The following is a 14,029-nucleotide window of genomic DNA, read 5'->3' as shown; positions in this document are numbered from 1 at the left end:
AACATTACAATTACTCCCAGTTACAGACTAGGCACTTCACGCGTTAATGTTCCCAAACTCACCCTAAATCTCCGTGGAAAGGGATGGAGACACACTGCGGACTCCTGTCCCTGGGCTTCAGGTCTTGTCTCCGCTTCCACCAAACCGCGAGGCTCCCCGGAGGAGGGGGCTCAGAGATCTGGGAAGGGGCGGAGCATGAGCAGGAACAGCAGCAGCTCCTGCCCCGGGACCGAACGCTCTGGACGGCTCCGCAGAGCGGTCTGGGCCCTGTGTTCAATGACGGGCCCTTGAGACCCACTCCTTCGGCTGGTCAAGGAAGGAACAAAGGCCCTGGCCCAGGAGGGGTGCTGCATTTCTGCTCATTTCCACCCGAGGAGCAGCCTCATGGCCACAATGATGGGATCGCAGGGCGGGGAGCCCACCCTTGGGGAGGGACCTCTCCCAGTGGGAGACGGACAGACGTCCACGGACAGCTGTGTGGTCCTCGCCCAGACGGTGGCGTCCTGGCCGTCCCCTCGGGGACGTTTGCACTGGACAGACTGGGCGGCGGCAAGACCCGAGCGATGACCCCAGGGGAGCCGCTGACCCAGGCGGATGGAGCAGCCTGTGATGCCTCAGGCGGTTGGCGAGTCCCTGGGGTAAAGCTGAGCTTAAATCACGCAGAACCTATGTGTCCAATTGACGTATTAGACAAATCGAGTTAATAAACAATGATGCGCGTCATGGAAGTGTTTTTTAAGTCAATAGCATCTTTTTCCAGGGAGTTTTGGGCGCACAGAAAAGTGGGCGGAGAGTACATGTAGGCCCCGCGCCCCGTCTCACAGCTTCCCAGCAGTGCTGGCGTCTGGCCCGTGTGACGATAACGGGAAGTGGCTTGGACGCATCGCTGCTACCTGGGTTTACACTTGGGTCCGTCCCCGCTGTTGTCTAAAACGTATCTGCCAGGTGAGCGTCACCAGGGGTCGTCTCCCTGCCCTAAAAGTCCTGGGCTCACCTGAGCTGGCCCCCACCCCCCCTCCCCGGGCAACCTGTCCTCTGGTCACAGGCTCCTCCGTGGAGCCTCGTCCAGAGCGTCCTGCAGCTGGACGCCTAGGGTGGGTCGACCTCCTGCTGAGTGCGGTGCATGCGGGCTTCCTCCGTATCTTCCCACGGCCTCTGAGCTCATGTCTTTTCAGCGCTGGATAATGTTCCATCATCTGGATGGACCGCCGTTTGCATATCCACCACTCGCTGAGGGACACCCTGGTTGCTTCCAAGTCTGGCAATTAGGAATAAAGCTGCCGGAGACATCCGTGCGCAGGTTTTTGCTGCGACCGCCGGATTGCTCGGTTCAAGTGCGTTGAGCCTCGTGGGCCCACACCCTTCCCCAGCGCTCCGGGACGTTCTGCGTTCCCACCAGCGGTGACAGCGAGGTCCCGTTGCTCTCTGTCCTTCAAAGTCCCGCACAAAGCTGATGTCAGGCTTCCCTGTCAGGAAGGGTCACAGCTCAGAGAACTGCGTCTCACCAGTGACGTGTGCCGGCTATGAAGCGCGTGCCGTGTGCTGCGGGTTTCATGGCCACTGTACCCTGCTGTGGTCTCAGGGGACGGCTGCGCGCGCTCTGTTATCTCTTGTTTACTAGGAAGAAACCCGCGACTGGGGGGTTACCTAACTTTACACAAATCACAACCGGCAACCGCGGGATGTGAAACTCCCATCTGGCTGTCGCCAGGGCCTGTGTCCCCCCCTGGGAGGGCCTCTCTGGGCCATGTCGACAGTGCTCATGTCAGCTATGCCTTCGGGAGCTCTTCCAGGGGCAGTTCTGCACCCAGCCGAGCCATGTAGGCCTACCTGCCCAGGACGAGATGGGTGAGGCACAGGGAGGGAAAATAGAGGGGAGAGATCATGCAAGACGGGGCACGGTCGCAGAATTAGAGGACTGTCGTGTGTGCACCTTGCCCAGGTGGATGGAGGCCCCGCGTCCTGTCATCAAAGTGCAAGGCGCACCAGGGCTATCCGCCAGGCCGCTCCTCATTTCCCAAGGAAGCAGCGGAATCATAATTAAAGAAAGAAAGAAAAAAAAAAAGCTTAAGTCATTGCTAACTTCTGATTTGAACATCTTTAATTTTGGTTATTTCCCCTGGCTCCTTCGCTTATTGCCCTAGATCTTTCTTCAATATTTAAAACTCTGCATAACGGTTCATATAAAACCGACGCCACCGTTTCCAGCTAGCTCAAAAAGCACATGGGGAGGAGTCGTGCACAGATGCTGCGCTTGGTCCGTGGCAAGGGGCCAGGGAAGCAGCGTGAGCCTCGGATGTGGGGCCTGGGGGGATGTTGCACAGCGCCCACGTGGGGTCTGGGGACGTTGCACGATGCCCACGTGGGGTCTGGGGATGTTGCACGGCGCCCACGCGGAGCCAGGGGATGTGCATCGCCCTAGAGCCCAGCCAGGTCAGAGCGGGCGCCGACCTCAGGGCTGCCCTAATGCACGCTGTTTTCAAGGTGCTGCAGGAAGCTCAAAGGCTATGCACCCCACGAGCCCCATCCCTGGAGCATGGGCGGGTCTGTCCTTGCATCTTCTTCATGCCAAGGGACCATGGACAATGAAGCAAAGGGTCAGCAGCTACGAAGTGGCACAGAGGACTCCACTCATCTGTCCTGAGGACACCCACAGCAGAGAAATGGGGGGTGGTTGCCCGGCCGGAGTAGAACAGGAGCCAACGGGGATCCTTCTGGGAAGCTCCCCGGGGAAGACACTCTTCTGTGGGGCTCTGCTTCCCAGAAAGGGGGCCCCAGACCAGCAGTGGTGAGGCTTTTGGGGGCTTCTTAGATTTGTGGAATCTTGGGGCTCACCCCAGACAGACCTCTACTCCTAGAAGGAGGCGGGTAAGGGGTGGAGAACATCCCAGGACAGAGCAGCGCACGCGTCACAGGCCTGGAATCCACAGGAACCCACTGGGGACACACAGGAAGAGAGGACACCGAACCCCCAGAGACAAGGGGGTCTGCGGGGTGGGGCATTTCCTGGGGAGCAGCGTGCGACAGACCTTGGGCCCCTGCGGCTCATGCAGGCTCACGATGGGCACAGAACCAGCTAAACCTCAGAACTCAACGAGGATGCCTTACGGACTTAGGTCCCCAGAGGCTGTGTGCAGGGGCACCCGCACAGCCTTATGATGTCAGGAAGGGACATGAGCGGAGTCAGGGCAGAGCAGGGTGGTGAGGACAGGGTTGCAATGGAGCCAGATGAGGGCGAGGGAGCCGAGGACAGCTATCCGCCCCGTCTGTGATGTGTACAGGGCCTGTCCTGGAGCAGCCTGCAGAGCTGGTGCATGACCCGGGCCCAGGAGGGCTCTCGGGGTCCGTGGTCCGGCCCTGTGACCCGGCCCCAGGGGGTCCAGGCAGGTCTTTGCTCTGGGATGTACATGGAAGACCGTCCTCTGGAGCAGCATTTTGCTAGGGAAACTCTAGGGCTGTCCCCTCTCCAAGGGCACCCACGTCCCCCATCCTGTCTTCTGGGGGTTCCACAATCTGCCCTCTCGGGTGCCACATCCTCCCCAGTCAAGGGATGCCCTTCGGCTCCAGGGACAATTTCAAGTGTCCCGTCAGCAACAGGTTTGTCGATACGTCGGGTCTGTAGCATTTATCACGAACCTCATCTTTAGCTTCCTGCTTTGTCCTGTTCTGCCAAGGCCCCCGGGGCACTGGGAGCATCCGAATCCTCAGGACACGTTACGTACCAATAAGTCGCCATGTTTTGAACTCATCCTTTAAAAAATCTGCGATGTGGAGACACAGCAGCTCTGAATGATTACTATTGTGATGATGTGACGTTGGCTGCTCCACAGCTAAACCCACCTGGCTTTGGGAGACCCGGTCGCTCGGGTCACATGGGTACTTTCCAACAAAGCTGTAGGCTTCGGTGTACCTTTAGAATCCGTGGACTCTGAAATAGCCCCGTCGAAAAAAAAAAAAAAAAAAGACAAGAAAAGAAATAGCCCCTGATCAAAAAGAAAAAAAAAAAAAATGAAATAGCCCCTGTCCAAAAAAAAAAAAAAACCAAAAAAATAGCTCCCGTCCAAAAAAAATAAAATACTCCCCATCCAAAAAAAAAAATGAAATAACCCCCGTCCAAAAAAAAAAAAAATGAAATGGCCCCCACCCAAAAACAAAACAAAACAAAAAACAAAAGAAATAGCCCCCATCCAAAAAAAAAAAAAAATGAAATAGCCCCCGTCCAAAAAAAAAAAAGAAATAGCCCTCGTCCAAAAAAAAAAAAAAAGAAATAGCCCCCGTCCTAACCTGCTAAAAACACAGAGGGGCGGGCGTGTTTTTGTCATTATCATAGAATTAACATCTGTATTAGCGGTGGGACCTAGGAGGTGGTTTTGCATCCCTGCTGGGTACATTTGTGGGACAAATCACTTGCGTAGATGGTCCCAAATAGAATTTAATTTGACACCATAGATTTCACCATCTTGTCTCACTGGAAAGTCCAGGAAGATAAATCACACATCAAATTAAATGCCACTTGATAATTAGTCAGCTTCTGTGAGCTTAGACCTAGGATCTGCCTGACTCTCTCTTTTCTTTAGGTAATGGGGACCGAAGCACGTGTTTTATGAGGGTCATAAAACATGTGAACATCTCATCGAGCTCTTCTTAAAGGACGATACAGACGTTCAAATTATCGGTGTGTCGGAGCTGAACGCGTTATATCGTGCGGTGTAAGTAAAATCGCACGCCGAGTCGCAAACGGGGTTCTTTGTAAACATCTTTGCTAATAAAAAACATTTTCATTTCGTAGATAATCCCAGAGATAGGCCCGGGAAAATAAATCATGCATTTATAAACAGCAACTGCTTGAAAGGAGCAAACTAAGCAATTTTCCCGTCTGCCGCGGAACTGAACGATCCTTGTTTCCACAGCTGAATATTCAGAGGGCTGTTTACCGTAATTGGAAGACACTTGACAGTTTAAGTAGAGCCCACATTTAGCGGGCTTCAAAATAGGCCCTAAATTATTTGTTGCAAGCCCTTTAGATAAATAAGCAAGAGTGCTGCTCAATTGTCCTACAAAGCCACAAATTAGAGGCATTCCGGGGTTATCCTGAGTGATTTCTGAAAGTGATGATGAAATTCTGGTTTTCTTCTGTATCGGTCCTCTGCTTGAGCTCCAGGAGGGCCATCTTCCCTGCTTGGTAACCTTTGGTGAAAATAATCCTGAAGCTGTCCATAGAAACCGAGGAGTCCCCCGGGGGGGACGGGGCCTCACCGAGTGGCCCCACGGGCGGCACCCTGGGCAGGCCGAGGAGGGCCTGTCCTCCAGCACATGCTCAGACTCCTCGGTTGGCCGGTCGGCGTCTACACCTTGTCGGGTCAGGCCCACCGTGGGTCCCGGCGCCAGCTGACCCGGCCTCTCTGCGGGGATCTCCCTCCTCCCAGAGCGCTCCTCCTGTCTGGCCCGTTTAACCTCCTGTGGCAACGTCACTGTCCCGCGGCTCTGGCTTGTCTGCGCCCAGCTGTGATGATGGCTCCGTCTACCCCGGAATGGGGTGTCAAGCTCAAAATACACGTCTCAAAGTCTGCACACCCGCTCGTGTTTAGACCCTGCTTATTCAGCCGAAAGCCCCTCAGATACGTGGCAGCAGCCGTGTCCTCCCGACACGTTTCCAGACACCTGGCTCCTGAGGATCTGACGACTAGTTTTCATGACGACGAGCATCAGGTCTCCATGGAAAGATCGATTCATGTCTCCGACGGTTTTCCCAGCAGCCATCTCGCAGATTTGTTTAAAAAAAAAAATGCAACAGAGGATCCCCGGGTAGCTCAGCGGTTTAGCGCCGCCTTCAGTCCAGGGCGTAATCCTGGAGACCTGGGATTGAGTCCCACGTCAGGCTCCCTGCGTGGAGCCTGCTTCTCCCTCTGCCTGGGTCTCTGCCTCTCTCTCTGTGTCTCTCATGAATAAATGAATAAAAATCTTTAAAAATGAATAAATAAAAATAAAAATAAATGCAACAGCCTCCCCCATTTTGCTGCTTGCAGGAGAGACTCCGGACACGGCCAGATGTCCCTGTTATGTTCAGGAAGATGTGCCTCTGAGAGCTCCTGACAGCAGAGGTCCCGCCACGTAGGGCAGGGTATAATGGGTGCTCAGACCCTCCTGCCACCCAATGAGATAGGCTCCCCCTGGCCTGTGAGGGCCGTGCAACCACAGAGCTTGCAGCCCACGGTGCGGGGTGGGGGGTGGCCCTGCCATCTGTGCAGAGGCTCGAGAGGCCCTGGGGTGCTGGACGCACACGTCCTCCCAGAGGACGGAGCATCCATTCTCAGCGGGAAATGGAGGCCCCAACCTGCCGCCCCTGGGGCCCCAGGAGGCCTCCCTCACCTGCCTCTGACACGAGCATGCAGGTGCCTGGCAGCGTGCAGCCCCGGGCTCGGCAGCGGGACGCACGTCTGACGGCGGCAGGGGCTGCAGGGCCGCGGTGAACTCTCCGCCCTGAAGACGGAGCGCGGCGGTTGGGAAACTGGTCCAGGACGAACCCACCTGTCGTCTTCTCCCGTTAAGCACCCCGTTTGTTTGGCTGTACTCGTGCTGCTGGTCGCATCCCTGGGAGTCGTAACATCCGGGAGGCTCTGCGGAGCTGCTGCTGAATCCCACCTCTTTCCGTGGCCCATGGAGTTTTCGGAGGGACCGAGCACTGGTGCTCAGAAGGGGAGCACAGATCTTCAGGGCGCTGGATCCAGCGGGAGATGCATTTTGCTTGGGCCACGTTAGTTACAAAGTTTTAAATTATCAGTTTGAAAACCAGAATTTTTACCTTAAGATTGGGGTTATTGGTGTCACTCAGAAGACCGGAGGGTCTGCGCCTCTGGCTCTGGGTCTGCACTCCCCGCGCTACACCTACCTCTCTCGACACCCGTCTGTGCTCGTGGCCATGGTCCGCCTGGCACCCGGAACCCCCGGTGACGTCCGATGCAGTCAAGGGGCCCAGGGTCCCCATAAACACCCATGGATCCTCCGTGCAGAGCTGGGATCAGACTTCAGGGGGCGTGAATCGGGCAGCGTATTTTGCTTCTCGACACCGCCCAGGTGGACGGGACCCCTGTGCGAAAGCCACGGCGAAGAGAGCACACGGCAGCGCTCACAGGCGCGGGGGGACGGGCGGGGAGACTGTGAGGCCCCAGGCACACGTGAATCGCGTCACCGCACATCTACCCAGTCAGTCAGCTACACATCTCGGCCTTTCTCTTCCTCTGATTTTTAAATGGAATTTCAAATTCTTCATATGGAAAGAAAACGAAAGGTCAGGCAGGTATTTTCACGTTCGTGCCGCGCGTCCACTTCCTGAATGTGGTTTCCAGGCCTGCTGTCCACTCCTCAGCTGCTCTCATCTCCCCTGTTCTGGGGTGTGAGCCTGGGCCGGGGGTGCGAGGACTGGGGAGGGCCGCGTCGGGTGCCCCCTCCACCCTCGCCCTCGGCCGTGCTGGACTCCCTCGCGCCCCTGGTCGGCTCCCTCCCTCCTGAGGGTTTCCCATCTCCAGGTCCCATGGGAGGGGGTTCACGGCTGCTGGCCCTGGGGGTGGGGAGGGGGTGCATGTGTGGTCCGGGGCTGCTTCTCCTGTGGGTGAAGCTGCAGCCTGGAGAGGGCAGGGGCCCAGCTCATTGTCCTCGTCGTCGGACGGAGAGTATCCAGAGGAGCCGCCCATCGTAGCTGGTCTGGTTTGCACCCGAACCACACTGGCCCAGCAGAACAGCCCGCTTGCCCCATCTGCGTCGTACGGCGGGGCCTCCTCTGGACGTCGTCGTGTCCCCGGGTCCCCGCCGTGGGCGTGCACCGTCGCACGGTTTTCTCAGCGCCCCCCTGCTGCGTCCTTTCCAGGAGTGTCTGTTCCACGCGTTCAGCGCTCACCCCCTCTGACCAGGCCTGCTGACCCGAGGTCCAGGGGTTTCCAGGAGACGTGCATCCCTGGGATGAAAGCTAACCTGCCCAAATGCTAATGCCACATTGCACGAAGAGGACAGAACCTTCCAGAAATCAGAGTGGGACGAATGGCTGACACACATTCCGTCTCAGTCTCCTGTTGGCTCAGCTCATCCAGCGCGCGTGCTCCGGACCTGGAGCCGGACGCCAACCCTAAGAGGCCTAGGATTGTGGCCCGACTCAAATCCTATTAGATGAAAAGGTGGATATTTTTCAGGGAATATATATCAGATGCGCAAGTGGTCTGGTTTTTTTTTTTTTTTTTTTTTTGAATATCCCAAGAATCCTTATAATACTGTTTTTTTTTTTTTTTTTTTTTGTCTTACGGGGAAGGTCTGTGACACCACACTGTCTCCTTCGAAACGGGAAAAAGTATGACATGATGAAGATTTTCTTTACATCTCAGCAGCAGGTCAAAGAAACGAAGAGCCCACGTGACTGATTGCACGGCCGCAGTGATGGCTTGATCGTGACCACGGGGACTCTCCCCGGGAGGAGGAAACAGAAGGCACGTTGCACTATTTACACTGTCGAGATGACGAACGGAAACCCCAAAAGCCTGGATGTGATGGAGAGCAGCGCCCTGGTCGTGCCAGCACGTACTGAGCACCGACTGTGTGCAGCCGGGGACTCAGGCGAGTGTGGGACGTCCCCAGGGCCCTCACTCCCTCCCCCATTTGCAGGATAACGTCCACGACGGCGTCTACGTTTTGGGGTTTTTGCGTGGATCGACGCGGTATCCGTAATCCACCTAGAGCATGTGTTAAGCGTGAAACACGAAGGCAAGCGAGGTGTTAATAACCGGAGTTTTCTGTAGGACAAGTTTTAGCGGCTGCTGTCGGGGGGAAGCGGGACGGGAGGCGCCAGCCGAGAGCAAAGGCGACCAGGAGCGACCCCGCTGGCCGGCTGCCCAGAAACGAGGACTTATGTGTGAGTGCTTTCATAACGTTTTCTTTTTGTCTCTCTTCTTCAGAACAAATGACTCTTTGAAAGATCCTTTTTTTTATTTTTTAATTTTTTTTTTTAAATCCCCCACGGTGGAAAACTGGAGAGTGTGCAGGCGCTCAGCTTCACGTGTGCGCGTCTGGAATGTCTCGCTGTGGAGTGACTTTCACGCTGAATCTCGGCGACTCAGTGCCGCGGGCCTGGCTGCGCTTGGCCCCGTGGATTTGCTGGGCTGGCCTGCCGAAGCTCTCGTGGCGTTCCGCGTCCCGGGAGGCGGCCCTCGTCATGGTACGGGCTTGACCCAGACGGCGTGGGCTCGCGTGGGAACTCCGAGCCGACCTAACGGGGAATTCTGACGTTTGCCATTTGATAAACTGCACGCGGAGCGCCGGGCTGAACCCTGGAGTTATTTGTGGCAAGCCCTCTGCCCGCGTGTCAGTTGAAAAGGTCACGGAGCGCGCGCGGGTTTTGATTTCCAGTCGCTGGGTCCTGCCACGACGCTTCTCCTCGACGTGACCCGCAGTCCAGCGCTGCCCCCTGACCAGCTGCCAGCAGGGGAAAGCAACACGTAGCCCCAGGAAGCCCGGTAGTGAAGACAAACCAGGGGCCACGGACGTCCCTCAAATGAGCTAGTCTGAAACTTTTCCTGCCATGGGTACGATGACGTCAGCAGCGCGGGGCTGGGTTTTGGATTCAAGGCAGCGTGGACCGATTGTCACCCCGAACCTGCAGGTCTAGTGCTGGCGGCAGCTTTCCCTTTGGTGTTGGTGCCGGCCGGCAGGCGCGGTGCTATTGCCACATCCCGGACCCTCTCCGTGAGCAGAACTTCGTCGCCCCGTGGTAGGTGCTCACTGGACGGGAAAGGGCCATGGGCTCCAGCTCCGGAACGGCGGCCCGGGGTGCAGGAGCTACGAGGTTTCAGGATCACCACATGCATGGTCGGGCACAAATGCCGTCAGAGGCCCCGTGAGTGGCGGGCGATAGCGATGCACTGGGCACAGGTCGTCGGGACTAATCAGGGTGTCACTGGAACCCCGCGCCTGCCCTGGGAGACGGGGAGACCCCGCGGGGCCCGGCCATGGCCTCCTCGGCGCTGGGCTCGCAGACCCACCCCGGGGCCACCGGGCCGCCGTCCAGGCTTCCCTGGATGCGCTCTGGCGCGTGGCCCTTGACTTTCAGGGACTTACGTGTTTTAGTTAAAGGCCCATGAAAATTTTATGGTGAGATCTCTGAGGCACACACTGACACTACTTTCAGAAATAGCTATAGTGAATATTCTGAATATTCAAAAATTGCTCATTGGTTTCAGTGACGTATCTCAGGGTGACACACGACCGCCTTAGCTGCCAAACAGCCGGGGGGCCGTCCTCCTCTCCCCGCCGGCCGTTCCGGGGTTTGCGGGGGAGCCGCCGAGGGTCTCGGGAGCATCTCCGTGATGAGGCGTGACCTTCTCAGGAGCCTGCTCTCTCCGACATCCTTGTCCCTCGTTTCAATGTATTATTCTAATTTTTTAAGGTGGAAAGAGCATTTGCTCACTGCAGGGGTGGCCACAGCAGAGCCGCAGAGGATGGGGGAGTGGACAGGGCCAGCCGCGAGCCCGCAGGAAGGACTGGGACGCTCCTCTTTCTTAGTAAACCGTTCTCACGTGCCCTTTCCCCCGGTTAGAGCCTCCGTGCCCTGTTCTGGAAACCCCCGTGGCCGGGCAGGTGCACACCCTCCGCCTGCTGCCCGGGCAGGTGGCGCCTTCACGAGGGGCTGAGCATCCACGCCCGGGGCCCCGCTCCGCTCCTTGCCCCCTGGCCTCTCTGCTGGCCACCTGGGTGCCCTGGGCGCGGCCCACTCAGGACGCAAGCTGGGTAGAGAGAGGCTTTCCTGAGGACGGCGGGCCGCGCGCTCTGTCCACGGCTCCGTCGCCCTCCAGAGAAGGTGAAACCGGTTTGTAATTTCTATTGAAAGGATAAAGCATACGGGGGCGCACTCTGAGCTGGAAACATGCCCGTTGGGGTTCAGACTAGAGTGGCTGCGGGGCTCACGTGGTGGGTTTTATCCCTGGTTTCTTTGAATGACTTAGAGACTTCCAGGTCAGGTAGCAGACGGGCAGCTCGACGCTTGAGCAACACGATTTTAGTATCAAAATACTAGAAGGGGTGTAGCTGCTTTGTTCCACTGAGGCCCGACGGCGCTCCTAATGATAGAAAGTACTGGAAAGAGCAAAGCTGGGCAGGTTTTGTTTCGGGTAGGAGGGTGGAAAGGGGCGACCGGCACCCCTGGAAGGGAAATTGAGGCAGCCAAGAGCCCGCAGGTGGAGGTGTCCAGGGAGCTCTGGGGGTCAGGAAGACCGAGCAGCACAACCCCCCCCACCCAGCGCTGCCTGCCAGGCCGGGCACTCCTGCCTGTCCCCCGGATCACGGTTCGCAGCAGTGGGAGGGCTGCCTCCCACCTCTGAGGCCACTTGGGCACACTCAGGTGGGCTCTCATCCCTAAGCGCACCCTGGGCCGATTTACAGAGCAGCAGGGCCCTCCCTCCCCATCACCCCTGCCTCCCCATCACCTCACCCTCCCCATCACTACTGCCTCCCCGTCACCCTGCCCCCATTCCCGTAACCCTGCTCCTATCCCCCTGTCACCCCCACCCTACCCCCATCCCACGTTACCCCCACCCCCTCCTTCACCATCACCCCCGCCCCCATCTCCGTCACCCCTCCCTCCCCATCACTATTCCCACCCCATCACCCTGCCCCTGCCCCCGTTACCCCCACCCTCTCCCTCCCTGTCACCCCCACCCGCGCTGGGGCACATTCTGGACCCCTGAGGGGCACCCAGTGTGCCAGGCTCCTCTGCTCCCCCCCACCCCACGATGCTGGCTCCGCCCACTGGGCACGTCCACTAATCTTTCTGCTCCCAGTAAACAGCCCTGAGCGTGTTTGCAGACGCCAGAGAACCAGGCCCTGCTGGGAACGCAGCTGCTTCTGCGGCCCATGGCCGCACCGATGTGCGTGAGAGGGAAGCACTGGAGCAGGGCCACATGGGGACACCACCGCCCGGGGGCAGGGTCAACATGGGGCAGGGTCAGCATGGGGGCGGGGTCAGCATGGGGGCAGGGGTCAGCATCGGGGGCAGGGTCAGCATAGGGGCAGGGTCAGCATGGGGGCAGGGTCAGCATGGGGGCAGGAGTCAGCATGGGGGCAGGGTCAGCATCGGGGACAGGGGTCAGCATGGGGGCAGGGGCAGGATGGGGGAAGGTTAACATTGGGGCAGGGGTCAGCATGGGGGCAGGGTCAGCATGGGCGGAAGGTTAACATTGGGGCAGGGTCAGCATGGGGGCAGGGTCAGCATGGGGGCAGGGGTCAGCATCGGGGCAAGGTCAGCATCGGGGCAGGGGTCAGCATCAGGGCAGGTTCTGCATCGGAGGCAGGGTCAGCATGGGGGCAGGGTCAGCATCGGGGACAGGGGTCAGCATGGGGGCAGGGTCAGGATGGGGGGAAGGTTAACATTGGGGCAGGGGTCAGCATGGGGGCAGGGTCAGCATGGGGGCAGGGGTCAGCATCGGGGCAGGGGTCAGCATGGAGGGACAGGGTCAGCATCGGGGCAGGGTCAGCTTCGGGGGCGCCGTGGGTGATGCAGAAAGTGGCAGGCGGTCCCTGTGGGCCCACGTCTCATCCAGCCAGCCCTGCATCAGCCCGCACCTGGCCTGACCCTGGCAGCACCTGCACACACTCAGGCAGGTCAGGTGGGGCAGGTGGGTGAGCAGGGTGCTCCTCCCTCCGCTGCAGCCCAGAGCTGCACACGGACCCGGGGGAGGGCCTGCCTTCTGCACCCCTTCCTGGCAAGTTCATGCACGTCATGGGGGGACCTCACTTCGTTTGAAGTGGGCGCCTCCTCCTGCAGGATTTCCCACTGTGAGGGTCTCAGGGGCAGCGTCTACACCAGCAGGGAGTGTGCTCCGTTCTGCATCAGGGCCGCCCCCACATATGAGAGCAGTGCGGCGGCCTCCCCGGAACCCCTCCACATGGCTTGTTCCCTGCACATCTTACAGCCAGGGCATCGGGACTCCTGTGTGCCCCTGCTCCTCAGCCAGAGCCCCCCAGGGCTGTCCCCGCAGCTGCCCCCACAGCTGCCCCCACAGCTGATCCCAGAGCTGTCCCCAGAGCTGACCCTACAGCTGACCCCAGAGCTGTCCCCAGAGTTGCCCTCCCAGAGCTCCCCCCAGAGCTGCCGCCCCAGAGTTGACACCTCAGAGATCCCCCCAGAGCTTTCCCCAGAGCTGTCCCTACAGCTGCACCCAGAGCTGCCCCCCAGAGCTGACACCCCAGAGCTGCCCCCAGAGCTGCCCCTAGAGCTTGATCCCCAGAGCTATCCCTACAGCTGTACCCAGAACTGCCCCCAGAGCTCACCCCAGAGCTGACACCCCACAGCTGACCCCACAGGTGCCCCCACAGCTGCCCACAGAGATGCCCCCCCAGAGCTGACCTGACAGCTGCCCCCAGAGCTGTTCCCTCAGAGCTGCCCCCCAGAGCTGCCCCCAGAGCTTCCCCTCCAGAGCTGCCCCTAGAGCTTGACCCCCCAGAGCTTGACCCCCCCAGAGCTTGACCCCCCCAGAGCTGCCCCCCAGAGCTGCCCCCAGAGCTGCTCCCCCAGAGCTACCCCCAGAGCTGCCCCCAGAGCTGCCCCCCCAGAGCTGCCCCAGAGCTGTCCCTACAGCTGCACCCAGAGCTGTCCCTACAGCTGCACCCAGAGCTGACCCTACAGCTGCCCCCAGAACTGCCCCCAGAGCTGTCCCCTCAGAGCTGCCCCCCAAAGCCACCCCCAGAGCTGACACCCCAGAGCTGCCCCCAGAGCTGACCCTACAGCTGTCCCCCCAGAGCTGTCCCCCGAGCGGCCCCCCGCGCTGGTCTCTGGAACTGTTCTCAGCGCTGCCCAGGCCTAGCCGGGTGTCCCCTCAGGGGCACCAACAGGCGAGGGAGGACGGGTTCCGCACCCCCACGGAAGCTGCACACGGGGAGATGCTGCGGTCTCCACCCGGCCCCAGCAGTCACGATCTGGGACAGCCGGCAGACACGCGCCCTGAGCTCCATTTCTGGGGAGCCGCCACTCCCCAACAAATATGGGGCACTTGCC

General features: G+C 59.1%; 1 protein-coding gene across 2 annotated transcripts in view; it reads right to left on the bottom strand.

The window, feature by feature from the left end:
* ADARB2 (adenosine deaminase RNA specific B2 (inactive)) overlaps nt 1-14,029 on the bottom strand; it is a 337,693-nt gene that overhangs the window by 274,740 nt on the left and 48,924 nt on the right. The gene's annotated exons all lie outside the window — the stretch shown is intronic.

Source organism: Canis lupus, chromosome 2 (assembly GCF_003254725.2).
Source record: "Canis lupus dingo isolate Sandy chromosome 2, ASM325472v2, whole genome shotgun sequence".
NCBI classification, from domain to species: domain Eukaryota; kingdom Metazoa; phylum Chordata; class Mammalia; order Carnivora; family Canidae; genus Canis; species Canis lupus.
This window is presented reverse-complemented; position numbering and strand designations above follow the sequence as displayed.